The following is a 25,977-nucleotide window of genomic DNA, read 5'->3' as shown; positions in this document are numbered from 1 at the left end:
TACTAACGTAAAACGATATAAACTATTACGTAATAACGTATAACGTTATATGCTATTACGTTCTGACGTATAACGTTATATAGTATTACCAGATTACGTATAACGTTATATACAATTACGTACAAACGTATAACGTTATATCCTATTACGTAATAACGTATAACGTTATATACTATTACGTAATAACGTATAACGTTATATAGTATTACGTAATAACGTATAACATTATATACTATTACGTAATAACGTATAACGTTATATACTATTACGTAATAACGTATAACATTATATACTATTACGTAATAACGTATAACGTTATATACTATTACGTAATAACGTATAACGTTATATACTATTACGTAATAACGTATAACCTTATATACTATTACGTGCTAACGTATATCGTTATATAGTATTACCTAATAACGTGTTTCGTTATATAATACTACATGCTAACGTATAACGTTATATCCTATTACGTCATAACGTATATCGTTATATACTATTACGTACTAACGTATATCGTTATATAGTATTACCTGATTACGTATAACGTTATATACTACTACGTACTAACGTATAACGATATAACCTATTGCGTAATAACGTATAACGTTATATACTATTACGTAATATCGTGTAACGTTATACACTATTACATAATAATTATAACGTTATATACTATTACGTACTAACGTATATCGTTATATAGTATTACCTTATAACGTATAACGTTATATAATACTACGTACTAACGTAAAACGTTATACACTATTACGTACTAACGTATAACGTCATATAGTATTACCTGATTACGTACAGACGTTATATACTATTACGCACTAACGTATAACGTTATATTCTAGTTCGTAATACCGCATAATGTTATATACTATTACGTAATAACGTATAACGTTATATACTATTACGTAATAACGTATAACGTTATATACTTTTACGTAATGACGTATAACGTTATATACTATTACGTAATGACGTATAACGTTATATACTATTACGTGATAATGTATAAAGTTATATACTATTACGTACTAACGTATATCGTTATATAGTATTACCTTATAACGTATATCGTTATATAATACTACGTACTAACGTAAAACGATATAAACTATTACGTAATAACGTATAACGTTATATACCAATACGTAATGCCGTATAACGTTATATACTATTACATAATAACGTAAACTTTATATACAATTACGTACTAACGCGTAACGTTATATAGTATTACCTTATTACGTATAACGTTATATAATACTGCCTACTAACGTACAACGATATAAACTATTACGTAATAACGTATAACGTTATATAGTATTACGTACTAACGTATAACGTTATATACTATTACGTACTAACGTATAACGTTATATAGTATTACCTGATTACGCATAACGTTATATACTATTACGTACTAACGTATTACGTTATATAGCATTACCTGATTACGTATAACGTTATATACTATTACATACTAACGTATAACGTTATATACTATTACGCAGTCACGTATAACATTATGTAGTATTACCTTATAACGTATAACGTTATGTAGTATTACCTTATAACATATAACGTTATATCCTATTACGTACTAACGTATAACGTTATATAGTATTACCTGATTACGTATAACGTTATATACTATTACGTACTAACGTATAACGTTATATAGTATTACCTGATTACGTATAACGTTATATACTATTACATACTGACGTATAACGTTATATACTATTACGTAGTGACGTATAACGTTATATACTATTACGTACTAACGTATAACGTTATATACAATTACGTACTAACGTGTAACGTTATATAGTATTACCTGATTACGTATAACGTTATATAATATTACGTAGTCACGTATAACGTTATATACTATTACGTACTAACGTATAAAGTTATATATGATTACTTACTAACATATATCGTTATATAGTATTACCTAATAACGTGTAACGTTATATAATACTACGTGTTAACGTATAACGTTATATACTATTACGTAATATCGTATAACGTTATACACTATTACATAATAATTATAACGTTATATACTATTACGTACTAACGTATATCGTTATATAGTATTACCTTATAACGTACAACGTTATATAATACTACGTACTAACGTAAAACGATATAAACTATTACGTAATAACGTATAACGTTATATGCTATTACGTTCTGACGTATAACATTATGTAGTATTACCTTATGACGTATAACGTTATGTAGTATTACCTTATAACATATAACGTTATATCCTATTACGTACTAACGTATAACGTTATATAGTATTACCTGATTACGTATAACGTTATATACTATTACGTACTAACGTATAACGTTATATAGTATTACCTGATTACGTATAACGTTATATACTATTACATACTAACGTATAACGTTATATACTATTACGTAGTGACGTATAACGTTATATACTATTACGTACTAACGTATAACGTTATATACAATTACGTACTAACGTATAACGTTATATAGTATTACCTGATTACGTATAACGTTATATAATATTACGTAGTCACGTATAACGTTATATACTATTACGTACTAACGTATAACGTTATATATGATTACTTACTAACATATATCGTTATATAGTATTACCTAATAACGTGTAACGTTATATAATACTACGTGCTAACGTATAACGTTATATCCTATTACGTCATAACGTATAACGTTATATACAATTACGTACTAACGTGTAACGTTATATAGCGTTACCTGATTACGTATAACGTTATATACTATTACGTACTAACGTATAACGTTATATCCTATTACGTTATAACGTATAACGTTATATACTATAACGTACTAACGTATATCGTTATATAATATTACCTTCTAATGTATAACGTTATATACTACTACGTACTAACGTTATATAGTATTACCTGATTACGTATAACGTTATATCCTATTACGTACTAACGTATAACGTTATATACTATTACGTAATAACGTATAACGTTATATACTATTACGTAATAACGTATAACGTTATATACTATTACGTAATAACGTATAACATTATATACTATTACGTAATAACGTATAACATTATATACTATTACGTAATAACGTATAACGTTATATACTATTACGTAATAACGTATAACGTTATATACTATTACGTAATAACGTACAACCTTATATACTATTACGTGCTAACGTATATCGTTATATAGTATTACCTAATAACGTGTAACGTTATATAATACTACGTGCTAACGTATAACGTTATATCCTATTACATCATAACGTATATCGTTATATACTATTACGTACTAACGTATATCGTTATATAGTATTACCTTATAATGTATAACGTTATATACTACTACGTACTAACGTATAATGATATAACCTATTACGTAATAACGTATAACGTTATATACTATTACGTAATAACGTATAACGTTATACACTATTACGTAATAACGTATAACGTTATATACTAATACGTACTAACGTATATCGTTATATAGTATTACCTTATTACGTATAACGTTATATAATACTACGTACTAACGTACAACGATATAAACTATTACGTAATGACGTATAACGTTATATACTATTACGTAATGACGTATAACGTTATATACTATTACGTAATAACGTGTAACGTTATATACTATTACGTAATGACGTATAACGCTATATAGTATTACGTACTAACGTATAACGTTATATACTATTACGTACTAACGTATAATGATATAACCTATTACGTACTAACGTATAACGTTACATACTATTACGTAATAACGTATAACGTTATATACTATTACGTAATGACGTATAACGTTATATACTATTACGTAATAACGTGTAACGTTATATACTATTACGTAATGACGTATAACGTTATATAGTATTACGTACTAACGTATAACGTTATATACTATTACGTACTAACGTATAAAGTTATATAATATTACCTGATTACGTATAACGTTATATAATATTACCTGATTACGTATAACGTTATACACTATTACGTAGTCACGTATAACGTTATGTAGTATTATCTCATGACGTATAACGTTATGTATTATTACCTTATATCATATATCGTTATATCCTATTGCGTAATAACGTATAACGTTTTATAGTATTACCTGATTACGTATAACGTTATATACTATTCCGTACAAACGAATAACGTTCTATAGTATTACCTGATTACGTATAACGTTATATACTATTACGTAATAACGTATAACTTTATATACTATTACGTACTAACGTATATCGTTATATAGTATTACCTTATAACGTATAACGTTATATAATACTACGTACTAACTTAAAACGATATAAACTATTACGTAATAACGTATAACGTTATATACTATTACGTACTAACGTATAACGTTATATAGTATTACCTGATTGCGTATGACGTTATATACTATTAAGTACTAACGTATAACGTTATATACTATTACGTACTAACGTATAACGTTATATAGTATTACCTGATTACGTATAACGTTATATCCTATTACGTACTAACGTATAACGCTTTATACTATTACGCAATAACGTATAACGTTATATACTATTACGTAATAACGTATAACATTATATACTGTTACGTAATAACGTATAACGTTATATACTATTACGTAATAACGTATAACGTTATATACTATTACGTAATGACGTAAAACGTTATATACTATTACGTAATAACGTATAACCTTATATACTATTACGTGCTAACGTATAATGTTATATGATATTACCTAACAACGTGTAACGTTATATAATACTACGTGCTGACGTATAACGTTATATCCTATTACGTCATAACGTATGTCGTTATATACTATTACGTACTAACGTATATCGTTATATAGTATTACCTTATAATGTATAACGTTATATACTACTACGTACTAACGTATAACGTTATACACTATTACGTAATAACGTATAACGTTATATACTATTACGTTCTGACGTATAACGTTACATAGTATTACCTGATTACGTATAACGTTATACACTATTACGTAATAACGTATAAAGTTATATACTATTACGTACTAACGTATATCGTTATATAGTATTACCTCATAACGTATAACGTTATGTAATACTACGTACTAACGTAAAACGATATAACCTATTACGTAATAACGTATAACGTTATATACTATTACGTAATAACGTATAACGTTATACACTATTACGTAATAACGTATAACGTTATATACTATTACGTACTAACGTATATCGTTATATAGTATTACCTTATTACGTATAACGTTATATACTATTGCGTACTAACGTATAACGTTATATAGTATTACCTGATTACGTATAACGTTATATACTATTACGTAATAACGTATAACGTTATATACTATTACGTAATGACGTATAACGTTATATAGTATTACGTACTAACGTATAACGTTATATACTATTACGTACTAACGTATAACGTTATATAGTATTACCTGATTGCGTATAACGTTATATACTATTACGTACTAACGTATAACGTTATATAGTATTACCTGATTGCGTATAACGTTATATACTATTACGTACTAACGTATAACGATATAACCTATTACGTAATAACGTATAACGTTATATACTATTACGCAATAACGTATAACGTTATACACTATTACGTAATAACGTATAACGTTATATACTAATACGTACTAACGTATATCGTTATATAGTATTACCTTATTACGTATAACGTTATATAATACTACGTACTAACGTACAACGATATAAACTATTACGTAATGACGTATAACGTTATATAGTATTACGTACTAACGTATAACGTTACATACTATTACGTAATAACGTATAACGTTATATACTATTACGTACTAACGTATAACGTTATATAGTATTACCTGATTGCGTATGACGTTATATACTATTAAGTACTAACGTATAACGTTATATACTATTACGTACTAACGTATAACGTTATATAGTATTACCTGATTACGTATAACGTTATATCCTATTACGTACTAACGTATAACGCTTTATACTATTACGCAATAACGTATAACGTTATATACTATTACGTAATAACGTATAACATTATATACTGTTACGTAATAACGTATAACGGTATATACTATTACGTAATAACGTATAACGTTATATACTATTACGTAATGACGTAAAACGTTATATACTATTACGTAATAACGTATAACCTTATATACTATTACGTGCTAACGTATAATGTTATATGATATTACCTAACAACGTGTAACGTTATATAATACTACGTGCTGACGTATAACGTTATATCCTATTACGTCATAACGTATGTCGTTATATACTATTACGTACTAACGTAAAACGATATAACCTATTACGTAATAACGTATAACGTTATATACTATTACGTAATAACGTATAACGTTATACACTATTACGTAATAACGTATAACGTTATATACTATTACGTACTAACGTATATCGTTATATAGTATTACCTTATTACGTATAACGTTATATAATACTACGTACTATCGTACAACGATATAAACTATTACGTAATGACGTATAACATTATATAATATTACGTAATGACGTATAACGTTATATAGTATTACGTACTAACGTATAACGTTATATACTATTACGTAATAACGTATAACGTTATATACTATTACGTAATGACGTATAACGTTATATACTATTACGTAATAACGTGTAACGTTATATACTATTACGTAATGACGTATAACGTTATATAGTATTACGTACTAACGTATAACGTTATATAGTATTACCTGATTACGTATAACGTTATATACTATTACGTAATAACGTATAACGTTATATACTATTACGTACTAACGTATATCGTTATATAGTATTACCTTATTACGTATAACGTTATATACTACTACGTACTAACGTACAACGATATATACTATTACGTAATAACGTATAACGTTATATACTATTACGTAATAACGTATAACGTTATATACTATTACGTAATAACGTGTAACGTTATATACTATTACGTAATGACGTATAACGTTATATAGTATTACGTACTAACGTAAAACGTTATATACTATTACGTACTAACGTATAACGTTATATAGTATTACCTGATTGCGTATAACGTTATATACTATTACGTACTAACGTATAACGTTATATACTATTACGTAATAACGTATAACGTTATACACTATTACGTAATGACGTATAACGTTATATACTAATACGTACTAACGTATATCGTTATATAGTATTACCTTAGTACGTATAACGTTATATAATACTACGTACTAACGTACAACGATATAAACTATTACGTAATGACGTATAACGTTATATAGTATTACGTACTAACGTATAACGTTACATACTATTACGTAATAACGTATAACGTTATATACTATTACGTAATGACGTATAACGTTATATACTATTACGTAATAACGTGTAACGTTATATACTATTACGTAATGACGTATAACGTTATATAGTATTACGTACTAACGTATAACGTTATATACTATTACGTACTAACGTATAACGTTATATAATATTACCTGATTACGTATAACGTTATATAATATTACCTGATTACGTATAACGTTATACACTATTACGTAGTCACGTATAACGTTATGTAGTATTACCTCATGACGTATAACGTTATGTATTATTACCTTATATCATATATCGTTATATCCTATTGCGTAATAACGTATAACGTTTTATAGTATTACCTGATTACGTATAACGTTATATACTATTGCGTACAAACGAATAACGTTCTATAGTATTACCTGATTACGTATAACGTTATATACTATTACGTAATGACGTAAAACGTTATATACTATTACGTAATAACGTATAACCTTATATACTATTACGTGCTAACGTATAATGTTATATGATATTACCTAACAACGTGTAACGTTATATAATACTACGTGCTGACGTATAACGTTATATCCTATTACGTCATAACGTATGTCGTTATATACTATTACGTACTAACGTATATCGTTATATAGTATTACCTTATAATGTATAACGTTATATACTACTACGTACTAACGTATAACGTTATACACTATTACGTAATAACGTATAACGTTATATACTATTACGTTCTGACGTATAACGTTACATAGTATTACCTGATTACGTATAACGTTATACACTATTACGTAATAACGTATAACGTTATATACTATTCCGCTCTGACGTATAACGTTACATAGTATTACCTGATTACGTATAACGTTATACACTATTACGTAATAACGTATAAAGTTATATACTATTACGTACTAACGTATATCGTTATATAGTATTACCTCATAACGTATAACGTTATGTAATACTACGTACTAACGTAAAACGATATAACCTATTACGTAATAACGTATAACGTTATATACTATTACGTAATAACGTATAACGTTATACACTATTACGTAATAACGTGTAACGTTATATACTATTACGTAATGATGTATAACGTTATATAGTATTACGTACTAACGTATAACGTTATATAGTATTACCTGATTACGTATAACGTTATGTACTATTACTTAATAACGTATAACGTTATACACTATTACGTAATAACGTATAACGTTATATACTATTACATACTAACGTTTGTCGTTATATAGTATTACCTTATAATGTAGAACGTTATATACTACTACGTACTAACGTATAACGATATAACCTATTACGTAATAACGTATAACGTTATATACTATTACGTAATAACGTATAACGTAATAACGTATAACGTTATATACTATTACGTACTAACGTATATCGTTATATAGTATTACCTTATAACGTATAACGTTATGTAATACTACGTACTAACGTATAACGATATAACCTATTACGTAATAACGTATAAAGTTATATACTATTATGTACTAACGTATAACGTTATATAGTATTACCTGATTACGTATAACGTTATATACTATTAAGTTCTAACGTATAACGTTATATAGTATTACCTGATTACGTATAACGTTATATACTATTACATACTAACGTATAACGTTATATACTACTACGTACTAACGTATAACGATATAACCTATTACGTAATGACGTATAACGTTATATAGTATTACGTACTAACGTATAACGTTATATAGTATTACCTGATTACGTATAGCGTTATATAGTATTGCGTACTAACATATAACGTTATATAGTATTACCTGATTACGTATAACGTTATATACTATTACGTAATAACGTATAACGTTATATACTATTACGTACTAACGTATATCGTTATATAGTATTACCTTATTACGTATAACGTTATATACTACTACGTACTAACGTACAACGATATATACTATTACGTAATAACGTATAACGTTATATACTATTACGTAATGACGTATAACGTTATATACTATTACGTAATAACGTGTAACGTTATATACTATTACGTAATGACGTATAACGTTATATAGTATTACGTACTAACGTATAACGTTATATACTATTACGTACTAACGTATAACGTTATATAGTATTACCTGATTGCGTATAACGTTATATACTATTACGTACTAACGTATAACGTTATATAGTATTACCTGATTGCGTATAACGTTATATACTATTACGTACTAACGTATAACGATATAACCTATTACGTAATAACGTATAACGTTATATACTATTACGTAATAACGTATAACGTTATACACTATTACGTAATAACGTATAACGTTATATACTAATACGTACTAACGTATATCGTTATATAGTATTACCTGATTACGTATAACGTTATACACTATTACGTAATAACGTATAACGTTATATACTATTCCGCTCTGACGTATAACGTTACATAGTATTACCTGATTACGTATAACGTTATACACTATTACGTAATAACGTATAAAGTTATATACTATTACGTACTAACGTATATCGTTATATAGTATTACCTCATAACGTATAACGTTATGTAATACTACGTACTAACGTAAAACGATATAACCTATTACGTAATAACGTATAACGTTATATACTATTACGTAATAACGTATAACGTTATACACTATTACGTAATAACGTATAACGTTATATACTATTACGTACTAACGTATATCGTTATATAGTATTACCTTATTACGTATAACGTTATATAATACTACGTACTAACGTACAACGATATAAACTATTACGTACTAACGTACAACGATATAAGCTATTACGTAATAACGTATAACGTTATATACTATTACGTAATGACGTACAACGTTATATACTATTACGTAATAACGTGTAACGTTATATACTATTACGTAATGATGTATAACGTTATATAGTATTACGTACTAACGTATAACGTTATATAGTATTACCTGATTACGTATAACGTTATGTACTATTACTTAATAACGTATAACGTTATACACTATTACGTAATAACGTATAACGTTATATACTATTACATACTAACGTTTGTCGTTATATAGTATTACCTTATAATGTAGAACGTTATATACTACTACGTACTAACGTATAACGATATAACCTATTAATATTATAACGTTATACGTTATTACGTAATAGTGTATAACGTTATACGTTATTACGTAATAGTATATAACGTTATACGTTATTACGTACTAACGTATATCGTTATATAGTATTACCTTATAACGTATAACGTTATATACTATTACGTACTAACGTATAACGATATAACCTATTACGTAATAACGTATAAAGTTATATACTATTATGTACTAACGTATAACGTTATATAGTATTACCTGATTACGTATAACGTTATATACTATTAAGTTCTAACGTATAACGTTATATAGTATTACCTGATTACGTATAACGTTATATACTATTACATACTAACGTATAACGTTATATACTACTACGTACTAACGTATAACGATATAACCTATTACGTAATGACGTATAACGTTATATAGTATTACGTACTAACGTATAACGTTATATAGTATTACCTGATTACGTATAGCGTTATATAGTATTGCGTACTAACGTATAACGTTATATAGTATTACCTGATTACGTATAACGTTATATACTATTACGTAATAACGTATAACGTTATATACTATTACGTACTAACGTATATCGTTATATAGTATTACCTTATTACGTATAACGTTATATACTACTACGTACTAACGTACAACGATATATACTATTACGTAATAACGTATAACGTTATATACTATTACGTAATAACGTATAACGTTATATACTATTACGTAATAACGTGTAACGTTATATACTATTACGTAATGACGTATAACGTTATATAGTATTACGTACTAACGTATAACGTTATATACTATTACGTACTAACGTATAACGTTATATAGTATTACCTGATTGCGTATAACGTTATATACTATTACGTACTAACGTATAACGTTATATAGTATTACCTGATTGCGTATAACGTTATATACTATTACGTACTAACGTATAACGATATAACCTATTACGTAATAACGTATAACGTTATATACTATTACGTAATAACGTATAACGTTATACACTATTACGTAATAACGTATAACGTTATATACTAATACGTACTAACGTATATCGTTATATAGTATTACCTTATTACGTATAACGTTATATAATACTACGTACTAACGTACAACGATATAAACTATTACGTAATAACGTATAACGTTATATACTATTACGTACTAACGTATAACGTTATATAGTATTACCTGATTGCGTATGACGTTATATACTATTAAGTACTAACGTATAACGTTATATACTATTACGTACTAACGTATAACGTTATATAGTATTACCTGATTACGTATAACGTTATATCCTATTACGTACTAACGTATAACGCTTTATACTATTACGCAATAACGTATAACGTTATATACTATTACGTAATAACGTATAACATTATATACTGTTACGTAATAACGTATAACGTTATATACTATTACGTAATAACGTATAACGTTATATACTATTACGTAATGACGTAAAACGTTATATACTATTACGTAATAACGTATAACCTTATATACTATTACGTGCTAACGTATAATGTTATATGATATTACCTAACAACGTGTAACGTTATATAATACTACGTGCTGACGTATAACGTTATATCCAATTACGACATAACGTATGTCGTTATATACTATTACGTACTAACGTATATCGTTATATAGTATTACCTTATAATGTATAACGTTATATACAACTACGTACTAACGTATAACGTTACACACTATTACGTAATAACGTATAACGTTATATACTATTACGTTCTGACGTATAACGTTACATAGTATTACCTGATTACGTATAACGTTATACACTATTACGTAATAACGTATAAAGTTATATACTATTACGTACTAACGTATATCGTTATATAGCATTACCTCGTAACGTATAACGTTATGTAATACTACGTACTAACGTAAAACGATATAACCTATTACGTAATAACGTATAACGTTATATACTATTACGTAATAACGTATAACGTTATACACTATTACGTAATAACGTATAACGTTATATACTATTACGTACTAACGTATATCGTTATATAGTATTACCTTATTACGTATAACGTTATATAATACTACATACTAACGTACAACGATATAAACTATTACGTACTAACGTACAACGATATAAACTATTACGTAATAACGTATAACGTTATATACTATTACGTAATGACGTACAACGTTATATACTATTACGTAATAACGTGTAACGTTATATACTATTACGTAATGACGTATAACGTTATATAGTATTACGTACTAACGTATAACGTTATATACTATTACGTACTAACGTATAACGTTATATAGTATTACCTGATTACGTATAACGTTATGTACTATTACTTAATAACGTATAACGTTATACACTATTACGTAATAACGTATAACGTTATATACTATTACATACTAACGTTTGTCGTTATATAGTATTACCTTATAATGTAGAACGTTATATACTACTACGTACTAACGTATAACGATATAACCTATTACGTAATAACGTATAACGTTATATAGTATTACGTAATAACGTATAACGTTATACACTATTACGTAATAACGTATAACGTTATATACTATTACGTACTAACGTATATCGTTATATAGTATTACCTTATAACGTATAACGTTATGTAATACTACGTACTAACGTATAACGATATAACCTATTACGTAATAACGTATAACGTTATATACTATTACGTAATAACGTATAACGTTATACACTGTTACGTAATAACGTATAACGTTATATACTATTACGTACTAACGTATATCGTTATATAGTATTACCTTATAACGTATAACGTTACGTAATACTACGTACTAACGTACAACGATATAAACTATTACGTAATAACGTATAACGCTATATACTATTACGTAATAACGTATAACGTTATATACGATTACGTAATAACGTATAACGTTATATACTATTACGTACTAACGTATAACGTTATATACTATTACGCAGTCACGTATAACGTTATGTAGTATTACCTTATGACGTATAACGTTATGTAGTATTACCTTATAACATATAACGTTATATCCTATTATGTACTAACGTATAACGTTATATAGTATTACCTGATTACGTATAACGTTATATACTATTATGTTCTAACGTATAACGTTATATAGTATTACCTGATAACGTATAACGTTATATACTATTACATACTAACGTATAACGTTATATACTATTACGTAATGACGTATAACGTTATATACTATTACGTAATGACGTATAACGTTATATACGATTACGTAATAACGTATAACGTTATATACTATTACGTACTAACGTATAACGTTATATACTATTACGAACTAACGTATAACGTTATATAGTATTACCTGATTGCGTATAACGTTATATACGATTACTTACTAACATATATCGTTATATAGTATTACCTAATAACGTGTAACGTTATATAATACTACGTACTAACGTACAACGATATAAACAATTACGTAATAACGTATAACGCTATATACTATTACGTAATAACGTATAACGTTATATACTATTACGTACTAACGTATAACGTTATATACTATTACGTACTAACGTATAACGTTATATAGTATTACCTGATTACGTATAACGTTATATACTATTAAGTTCTAACGTATAACGTTATATAGTATTACCTGATTACGTATAACGTTATATACTATTACATACTAACGTATAACGTTATATACTACTACGTACTAACGTATAACGATATTACCTATTACGTAATAACGTATAACGTTATGTACTATTACGTAATAACGTATAACGTTATACACTATTACGTAATAACGTATAACGTTATATACTATTACGTACTAACGTATATCGTTATATAGTATTACCTTATAACATATAACGTTATATCCTATTACGTACTAACGTATAACCTTATATAGTATTACCTGATTACGTATAACGTTATATACCATTACGTACTAACGTATAACGTTATATACTATTACGTACTAACGTATAACGTTATATAGTATTACGTACTAACGTATAACGTTATATATTATTACGTACTAACGTATAACGTTATATACTATTACGTAATGACGTATAACGTTATATACTATTACGTAATGACGTATAACGTTATATACTATTACGTAATAGCGTATAACGTTATATACTATTACGTACTAACGTATAACGTTATATACTATTACGTACTAACGTATAACGTTATATAGTATTACCTGATTACGTATAACGTTATATACGATTACTTACTAACATATATCGTTATATAGTATTACCTAGTAACGTGTAACGTTATATAATACTACGTGCTAACGTATAACGTTATATCCTATTACGTCATAACGTATAACGTGATATACTATTACGTATTAACGTTTGTCGTTATATAGTATTACCTTATAATGTAGAACGTTATATACTACTACGTACTAACGTATAACGTTATACACTATTACGTAATAACGTATAACGTCATATACTATTACGTTCTGACGTATAACGTTACATAGTATTACCTGATTACTTATAACGTTATACACTATTACGTAATAACGTATAAAGTTATATACTATTACGTAATAACGTATAACGTTATACACTGTTACGTAATAACGTATAACGTTATATACTATTACGTACTAACGTATATCGTTATATAGTATTACCTTATAACGTATAACGTTACGTAATACTACGTACTAACGTACAACGATATAAACTATTACGTAATAACGTATAACGTTATACACTATTACGTAATAACGTATAACGTTATATACTATTACATACTAACGTTTGTCGTTATATAGTATTACCTTATAATGTAGAACGTTATATACTACTACGTACTAACGTATAACGATATAACCTATTACGTAATAACGTATAACGTTATATACTATTACGTAATAACGTATAACGTTATACACTATTACGTAATAACGTATAACGTTATATAGTATTACGTACTAACGTATAACGTTATATACTATTACGTACTAAAGTATAACGTTATATAGTATTACCTGATTACGTATAACGTTATATACTATTACGTAATAACGTATAACGTTATACACTATTACGTAATAACGTATAACGTTATATACTATTACGTACTAACGTATAACGTTATATAGTATTACCTGATTACGTATAACGATATAAACTATTACGTAATAACGTATAACGCTATATACTATTACGTAATAACGTATAACGTTATACACTATTACGTAATGACGTACAACGTTATATACTATTACGTAATAACGTGTAACGTTATATACTATTACGTAATGACGTATAACGTTATATAGTATTACGTACTAACGTATAACGTTATATACTATTACGTACTAACGTATAACGTTATATACTATTACGTAATAACGTATAACGTTATACACTATTACGTAATAACGTATAACGTTATATACTATTACGTACTAACGTATATCGTTATATAGTATTACCCTATTACGTATAACGTTATATAATACTACGTACTAAAGTACAACGATATAAACTATTACGTAATAACGTATAACGTTATATAGTAATACGTACTAACGTATAACGTTATATACTATTACGTACTAACGTATAACGTTATATAGTATTACCTGATTACGCATAACGTTATATACTATTACGCAGTCACGTATAACGTTATGTAGTATTACCTTATGACGTATAACGTTATGTAGTATTACCTTATAACATATAACGTTATATCCTATTACGTACTAACGTATAACGTTATATAGTATTACCTGATTACGTATAACGTTATATACTATTAAGTTCTAACGTATAACGTTATATAGTATTACCTGATTACGTATAACGTTATATACTATTACATACTAACGTATAACGTGATATACTATTACGTAATGACGTATAACGTTATATACTATTACGTAATGACGTACAACGTTATATACTATTACGTAATAACGTGTAACGTTATATACTATTACGTAATGACGTATAACGTTATATAGTATTACGTACTAACGTATAACGTTATATACTATTACGTACTAACGTATAACGTTATATAGTATTACCTGATTACGTATAACGTTATATACTATTACGTAATAACGTATAACGTTATACACTATTACGTAATAACGTATAACGTTATATACTATTACGTACTAACGTATATCGTTATATAGTATTACCCTATTACGTATAACGTTATATAATACTACGTACTAACGTACAACGATATAAACTATTGCGTAATAACGTATAACATTATACACTAATACGTAATGACGTATAACGTTATGTAGTATTACCTTATAACGTATAACGTTATATCCTATTACGTACTAACGTATAACGTTATATACTATTACGTACTAACGTATAACGTGATATACTATTACGTAATAACGTATAACGTTATATCGTATTACGTACTAACGTATAACGTAATATACTATTACGTAGTAACGTATAACGTTATATACTATTACGTAATAACGTATAACGTTATATACTATTACGTAATGACGTATAACGTTATATACTATTACGTAATGTCGTATAACGTTATGTACTATTACGTAATAGCGTATAACGTTATATACTATTACGTACTAACGTATAACGTTATATACTATTACGTAATGACGTATAACGTTATATCCTATTACGTACTAACGTATAACGTTATATACTATTACGTAATAACGTATAACGTTATATACTATTACGTAATAACGTATAACGTTATATACTATTACGTAATAACGTATAACGTTATATACTATTACGTAATAACGTATACCGTTATATACTATTACGTAATAACGTATAACGTTATATACTATTACGTAATAACGTATAACGTTATATACTATTACGTAATGACGTATAACGTTATATACGTCATTACGTAATAACGTATAACGTTATATGCTATTACGTACTAACGTATAACGTTATATACTATTACGTCATAACGTATAACGTTATATACTATTACGTACTGACGTTTGTCGTTATATAGTATTACCTTATAATGTAGAACGTTATATACTACTACGTACTAACGTATAACGATATTACCTATTACGTAATAACGTATAACGTAATGTACTATTACGTAATAACGTATAACGTTATACGCTATTACGTAATAACGTATAACGTTATATACTATTACGTACTAAGGTATATCGTTATATACTATTACGTAATGACGTATAACGTTATATAGTATTACGTACTAACGTATAACGTTATATACTATTACGTACTAACGTATAACGTTATATAGTATTACCTGATTACGTATAACGTTATATACTATTACGTAGTCACGTATAACGTTATGTAGTATTACCTTATGACGTATAACATTATGTAGTATTACCTTATAACATATAACGTTATATCCTATTACGTACTAACGTATAACCTTATATAGTATTACCTGTTTACGTATAACGTTATATACTATTACGTACTAACGTATAACGTTATATACTATTACGTAATGACGTATAACGTTATATACTATTACGTAATAGTATATAACGTTATACGTTATTACGTAATAGTATATAACGTTATATACTATTACGTACTAACGTATAACGTTATATAGTATTACCTGATTACGTATAACGTTATATACGATTACTTACTAACATATATCGTTATATAGTATTACCTAGTAACGTGTAACGTTATATAATACTACGTGCTAACGTATAACGTTATATCCTATTACGTAATAACGTATAACGTTATATACTATTACGTAATAACGTATAACGTTATATAGTATTACGTAATAACGTATAACATTATATACTATTACGTAATAACGTATAACGTTATATACTATTACGTAATAACGTATAACGTTATATACTATTACGTAATAACGTATAACGTTATATACTATTACGTAATAACGTATAACGTTATATACTATTACGTAATAACGTATAACGTTATATACTATTACGTAATAACGTATAACCTTATATACTCTTACGTGCTAACGTATATCGTTATATAGTATTACCTTATAACGTATAACGTTATATAATACTACGTACTAACTTAAAACGATATAAACTATTACGTAATAACGTATAACGTTATATACTATTACGTACTAACGTATAACGTTATATAGTATTACCTGATTGCGTATGACGTTATATACTATTAAGTACTAACGTATAACGTTATATAGTATTACCTGATTACGTATAACGTTATATACTATTACGTAATAACGTATAACGTTATATACTATTACGTAATGACGTATAACGTTATATAGTATTACGTACTAACGTATAACGTTATATACTATTACGTACTAACGTATAACGTTATATAGTATTACCTGATTGCGTATAACGTTATATACTATTACGTACTAACGTATAACGTTATATAGTATTACCTGATTGCGTATAACGTTATATACTATTACGTACTAACGTATAACGATATAACCTATTACGTAATAACGTATAACGTTATATACTATTACGCAATAACGTATAACGTTATACACTATTACGTAATAACGTATAACGTTATATACTAATACGTACTAACGTATATCGTTATATAGTATTACCTTATTACGTATAACGTTATATAATACTACGTACTAACGTACAACGATATAAACTATTACGTAATGACGTATAACGTTATATAGTATTACGTACTAACGTATAACGTTACATACTATTACGTAATAACGTATAACGTTATATACTATTACGTACTAACGTATAACGTTATATAGTATTACCTGATTGCGTATGACGTTATATACTATTAAGTACTAACGTATAACGTTATATACTATTACGTACTAACGTATAACGTTATATAGTATTACCTGATTACGTATAACGTTATATCCTATTACGTACTAACGTATAACGCTTTATACTATTACGCAATAACGTATAACGTTATATACTATTACGTAATAACGTATAACATTATATACTGTTACGTAATAACGTATAACGGTATATACTATTACGTAATAACGTATAACGTTATATACTATTACGTAATGACGTAAAACGTTATATACTATTACGTAATAACGTATAACCTTATATACTATTACGTGCTAACGTATAATGTTATATGATATTACCTAACAACGTGTAACGTTATATAATACTACGTGCTGACGTATAACGTTATATCCTATTACGTCATAACGTATGTCGTTATATACTATTACGTACTAACGTAAAACGATATAACCTATTACGTAATAACGTATAACGTTATATACTATTACGTAATAACGTATAACGTTATACACTATTACGTAATAACGTATAACGTTATATACTATTACGTACTAACGTATATCGTTATATAGTATTACCTTATTACGTATAACGTTATATAATACTACGTACTATCGTACAACGATATAAACTATTACGTAATGACGTATAACATTATATAATATTACGTAATGACGTATAACGTTATATAGTATTACGTACTAACGTATAACGTTATATACTATTACGTAATAACGTATAACGTTATATACTATTACGTAATGACGTATAACGTTATATACTATTACGTAATAACGTGTAACGTTATATACTATTACGTAATGACGTATAACGTTATATAGTATTACGTACTAACGTATAACGTTATATAGTATTACCTGATTACGTATAACGTTATATACTATTACGTAATAACGTATAACGTTATATACTATTACGTACTAACGTATATCGTTATATAGTATTACCTTATTACGTATAACGTTATATACTACTACGTACTAACGTACAACGATATATACTATTACGTAATAACGTATAACGTTATATACTATTACGTAATAACGTATAACGTTATATACTATTACGTAATAACGTGTAACGTTATATACTATTACGTAATGACGTATAACGTTATATAGTATTACGTACTAACGTAAAACGTTATATACTATTACGTACTAACGTATAACGTTATATAGTATTACCTGATTGCGTATAACGTTATATACTATTACGTACTAACGTATAACGTTATATAGTATTACCTGATTGCGTATAACGTTATATACTATTACGTACTAACGTATAACGATATAACCTATTACGTAATAACGTATAACGTTATATACTATTACGTAATAACGTATAACGTTATACACTATTACGTAATGACGTATAACGTTATATACTAATACGTACTAACGTATATCGTTATATAGTATTACCTTAGTACGTATAACGTTATATAATACTACGTACTAACGTACAACGATATAAACTATTACGTAATGACGTATAACGTTATATAGTATTACGTACTAACGTATAACGTTACATACTATTACGTAATAACGTATAACGTTATATACTATTACGTAATGACGTATAACGTTATATACTATTACGTAATAACGTGTAACGTTATATACTATTACGTAATGACGTATAACGTTATATAGTATTACGTACTAACGTATAACGTTATATACTATTACGTACTAACGTATAACGTTATATAATATTACCTGATTACGTATAACGTTATATAATATTACCTGATTACGTATAACGTTATACACTATTACGTAGTCACGTATAACGTTATGTAGTATTACCTCATGACGTATAACGTTATGTATTATTACCTTATATCATATATCGTTATATCCTATTGCGTAATAACGTATAACGTTTTATAGTATTACCTGATTACGTATAACGTTATATACTATTGCGTACAAACGAATAACGTTCTATAGTATTACCTGATTACGTATAACGTTATATACTATTACGTAATGACGTAAAACGTTATATACTATTACGTAATAACGTATAACCTTATATACTATTACGTGCTAACGTATAATGTTATATGATATTACCTAACAACGTGTAACGTTATATAATACTACGTGCTGACGTATAACGTTATATCCTATTACGTCATAACGTATGTCGTTATATACTATTACGTACTAACGTATATCGTTATATAGTATTACCTTATAATGTATAACGTTATATACTACTACGTACTAACGTATAACGTTATACACTATTACGTAATAACGTATAACGTTATATACTATTACGTTCTGACGTATAACGTTACATAGTATTACCTGATTACGTATAACGTTATACACTATTACGTAATAACGTATAACGTTATATACTATTCCGCTCTGACGTATAACGTTACATAGTATTACCTGATTACGTATAACGTTATACACTATTACGTAATAACGTATAAAGTTATATACTATTACGTACTAACGTATATCGTTATATAGTATTACCTCATAACGTATAACGTTATGTAATACTACGTACTAACGTAAAACGATATAACCTATTACGTAATAACGTATAACGTTATATACTATTACGTAATAACGTATAACGTTATACACTATTACGTAATAACGTGTAACGTTATATACTATTACGTAATGATGTATAACGTTATATAGTATTACGTACTAACGTATAACGTTATATAGTATTACCTGATTACGTATAACGTTATGTACTATTACTTAATAACGTATAACGTTATACACTATTACGTAATAACGTATAACGTTATATACTATTACATACTAACGTTTGTCGTTATATAGTATTACCTTATAATGTAGAACGTTATATACTACTACGTACTAACGTATAACGATATAACCTATTACGTAATAACGTATAACGTTATATACTATTACGTAATAACGTATAACGTAATAACGTATAACGTTATATACTATTACGTACTAACGTATATCGTTATATAGTATTACCTTATAACGTATAACGTTATGTAATACTACGTACTAACGTATAACGATATAACCTATTACGTAATAACGTATAAAGTTATATACTATTATGTACTAACGTATAACGTTATATAGTATTACCTGATTACGTATAACGTTATATACTATTAAGTTCTAACGTATAACGTTATATAGTATTACCTGATTACGTATAACGTTATATACTATTACATACTAACGTATAACGTTATATACTACTACGTACTAACGTATAACGATATAACCTATTACGTAATGACGTATAACGTTATATAGTATTACGTACTAACGTATAACGTTATATAGTATTACCTGATTACGTATAGCGTTATATAGTATTGCGTACTAACGTATAACGTTATATAGTATTACCTGATTACGTATAACGTTATATACTATTACGTAATAACGTATAACGTTATATACTATTACGTACTAACGTATATCGTTATATAGTATTACCTTATTACGTATAACGTTATATACTACTACGTACTAACGTACAACGATATATACTATTACGTAATAACGTATAACGTTATATACTATTACGTAATAACGTATAACGTTATATACTATTACGTAATAACGTGTAACGTTATATACTATTACGTAATGACGTATAACGTTATATAGTATTACGTACTAACGTATAACGTTATATACTATTACGTACTAACGTATAACGTTATATAGTATTACCTGATTGCGTATAACGTTATATACTATTACGTACTAACGTATAACGTTATATAGTATTACCTGATTGCGTATAACGTTATATACTATTACGTACTAACGTATAACGATATAACCTATTACGTAATAACGTATAACGTTATATACTATTACGTAATAACGTATAACGTTATACACTATTACGTAATAACGTATAACGTTATATACTAATACGTACTAACGTATATCGTTATATAGTATTACCTGATTACGTATAACGTTATACACTATTACGTAATAACGTATAACGTTATATACTATTCCGCTCTGACGTATAACGTTACATAGTATTACCTGATTACGTATAACGTTATACACTATTACGTAATAACGTATAAAGTTATATACTATTACGTACTAACGTATATCGTTATATAGTATTACCTCATAACGTATAACGTTATGTAATACTACGTACTAACGTAAAACGATATAACCTATTACGTAATAACGTATAACGTTATATACTATTACGTAATAACGTATAACGTTATACACTATTACGTAATAACGTATAACGTTATATACTATTACGTACTAACGTATATCGTTATATAGTATTACCTTATTACGTATAACGTTATATAATACTACGTACTAACGTACAACGATATAAACTATTACGTACTAACGTACAACGATATAAGCTATTACGTAATAACGTATAACGTTATATACTATTACGTAATGACGTACAACGTTATATACTATTACGTAATAACGTGTAACGTTATATACTATTACGTAATGATGTATAACGTTATATAGTATTACGTACTAACGTATAACGTTATATAGTATTACCTGATTACGTATAACGTTATGTACTATTACTTAATAACGTATAACGTTATACACTATTACGTAATAACGTATAACGTTATATACTATTACGTACTAACGTATATCGTTATATAGTATTACCTTATAACGTATAACGTTATGTAATACTACGTACTAACGTATAACGATATAACCTATTACGTAATAACGTATAAAGTTATATACTATTATGTACTAACGTATAACGTTATATAGTATTACCTGATTACGTATAACGTTATATACTATTAAGTTCTAACGTATAACGTTATATAGTATTACCTGATTACGTATAACGTTATATACTATTACATACTAACGTATAACGTTATATACTACTACGTACTAACGTATAACGATATAACCTATTACGTAATGACGTATAACGTTATATAGTATTACGTACTAACGTATAACGTTATATAGTATTACCTGATTACGTATAGCGTTATATAGTATTGCGTACTAACGTATAACGTTATATAGTATTACCTGATTACGTATAACGTTATATACTATTACGTAATAACGTATAACGTTATATACTATTACGTACTAACGTATATCGTTATATAGTATTACCTTATTACGTATAACGTTATATACTACTACGTACTAACGTACAACGATATATACTATTACGTAATAACGTATAACGTTATATACTATTACGTAATAACGTATAACGTTATATACTATTACGTAATAACGTGTAACGTTATATACTATTACGTAATGACGTATAACGTTATATAGTATTACGTACTAACGTATAACGTTATATACTATTACGTACTAACGTATAACGTTATATAGTATTACCTGATTGCGTATAACGTTATATACTATTACGTACTAACGTATAACGTTATATACTAATACGTACTAACGTATATCGTTATATAGTATTACCTTATTACGTATAACGTTATATAATACTACGTACTAACGTACAACGATATAAACTATTACGTAATAACGTATAACGTTATATACTATTACGTACTAACGTATAACGTTATATAGTATTACCTGATTGCGTATGACGTTATATACTATTAAGTACTAACGTATAACGTTATATACTATTACGTACTAACGTATAACGTTATATAGTATTACCTGATTACGTATAACGTTATATCCTATTACGTACTAACGTATAACGCTTTATACTATTACGCAATAACGTATAACGTTATATACTATTACGTAATAACGTATAACATTATATACTGTTACGTAATAACGTATAACGTTATATACTATTACGTAATAACGTATAACGTTATATACTATTACGTAATGACGTAAAACGTTATATACTATTACGTAATAACGTATAACCTTATATACTATTACGTGCTAACGTATAATGTTATATGATATTACCTAACAACGTGTAACGTTATATAATACTACGTGCTGACGTATAACGTTATATCCAATTACGACATAACGTATGTCGTTATATACTATTACGTACTAACGTATATCGTTATATAGTATTACCTTATAATGTATAACGTTATATACAACTACGTACTAACGTATAACGTTACACACTATTACGTAATAACGTATAACGTTATATACTATTACGTTCTGACGTATAACGTTACATAGTATTACCTGATTACGTATAACGTTATACACTATTACGTAATAACGTATAAAGTTATATACTATTACGTACTAACGTATATCGTTATATAGCATTACCTCGTAACGTATAACGTTATGTAATACTACGTACTAACGTAAAACGATATAACCTATTACGTAATAACGTATAACGTTATATACTATTACGTAATAACGTATAACGTTATACACTATTACGTAATAACGTA

Source organism: Bombus pascuorum, chromosome 6 (assembly GCF_905332965.1).
Source record: "Bombus pascuorum chromosome 6, iyBomPasc1.1, whole genome shotgun sequence".
NCBI lineage: Eukaryota > Metazoa > Arthropoda > Insecta > Hymenoptera > Apidae > Bombus > Bombus pascuorum.
The sequence above is the reverse complement of the archived record's forward strand: the minus strand, read 5'-3'. Positions refer to the sequence as shown.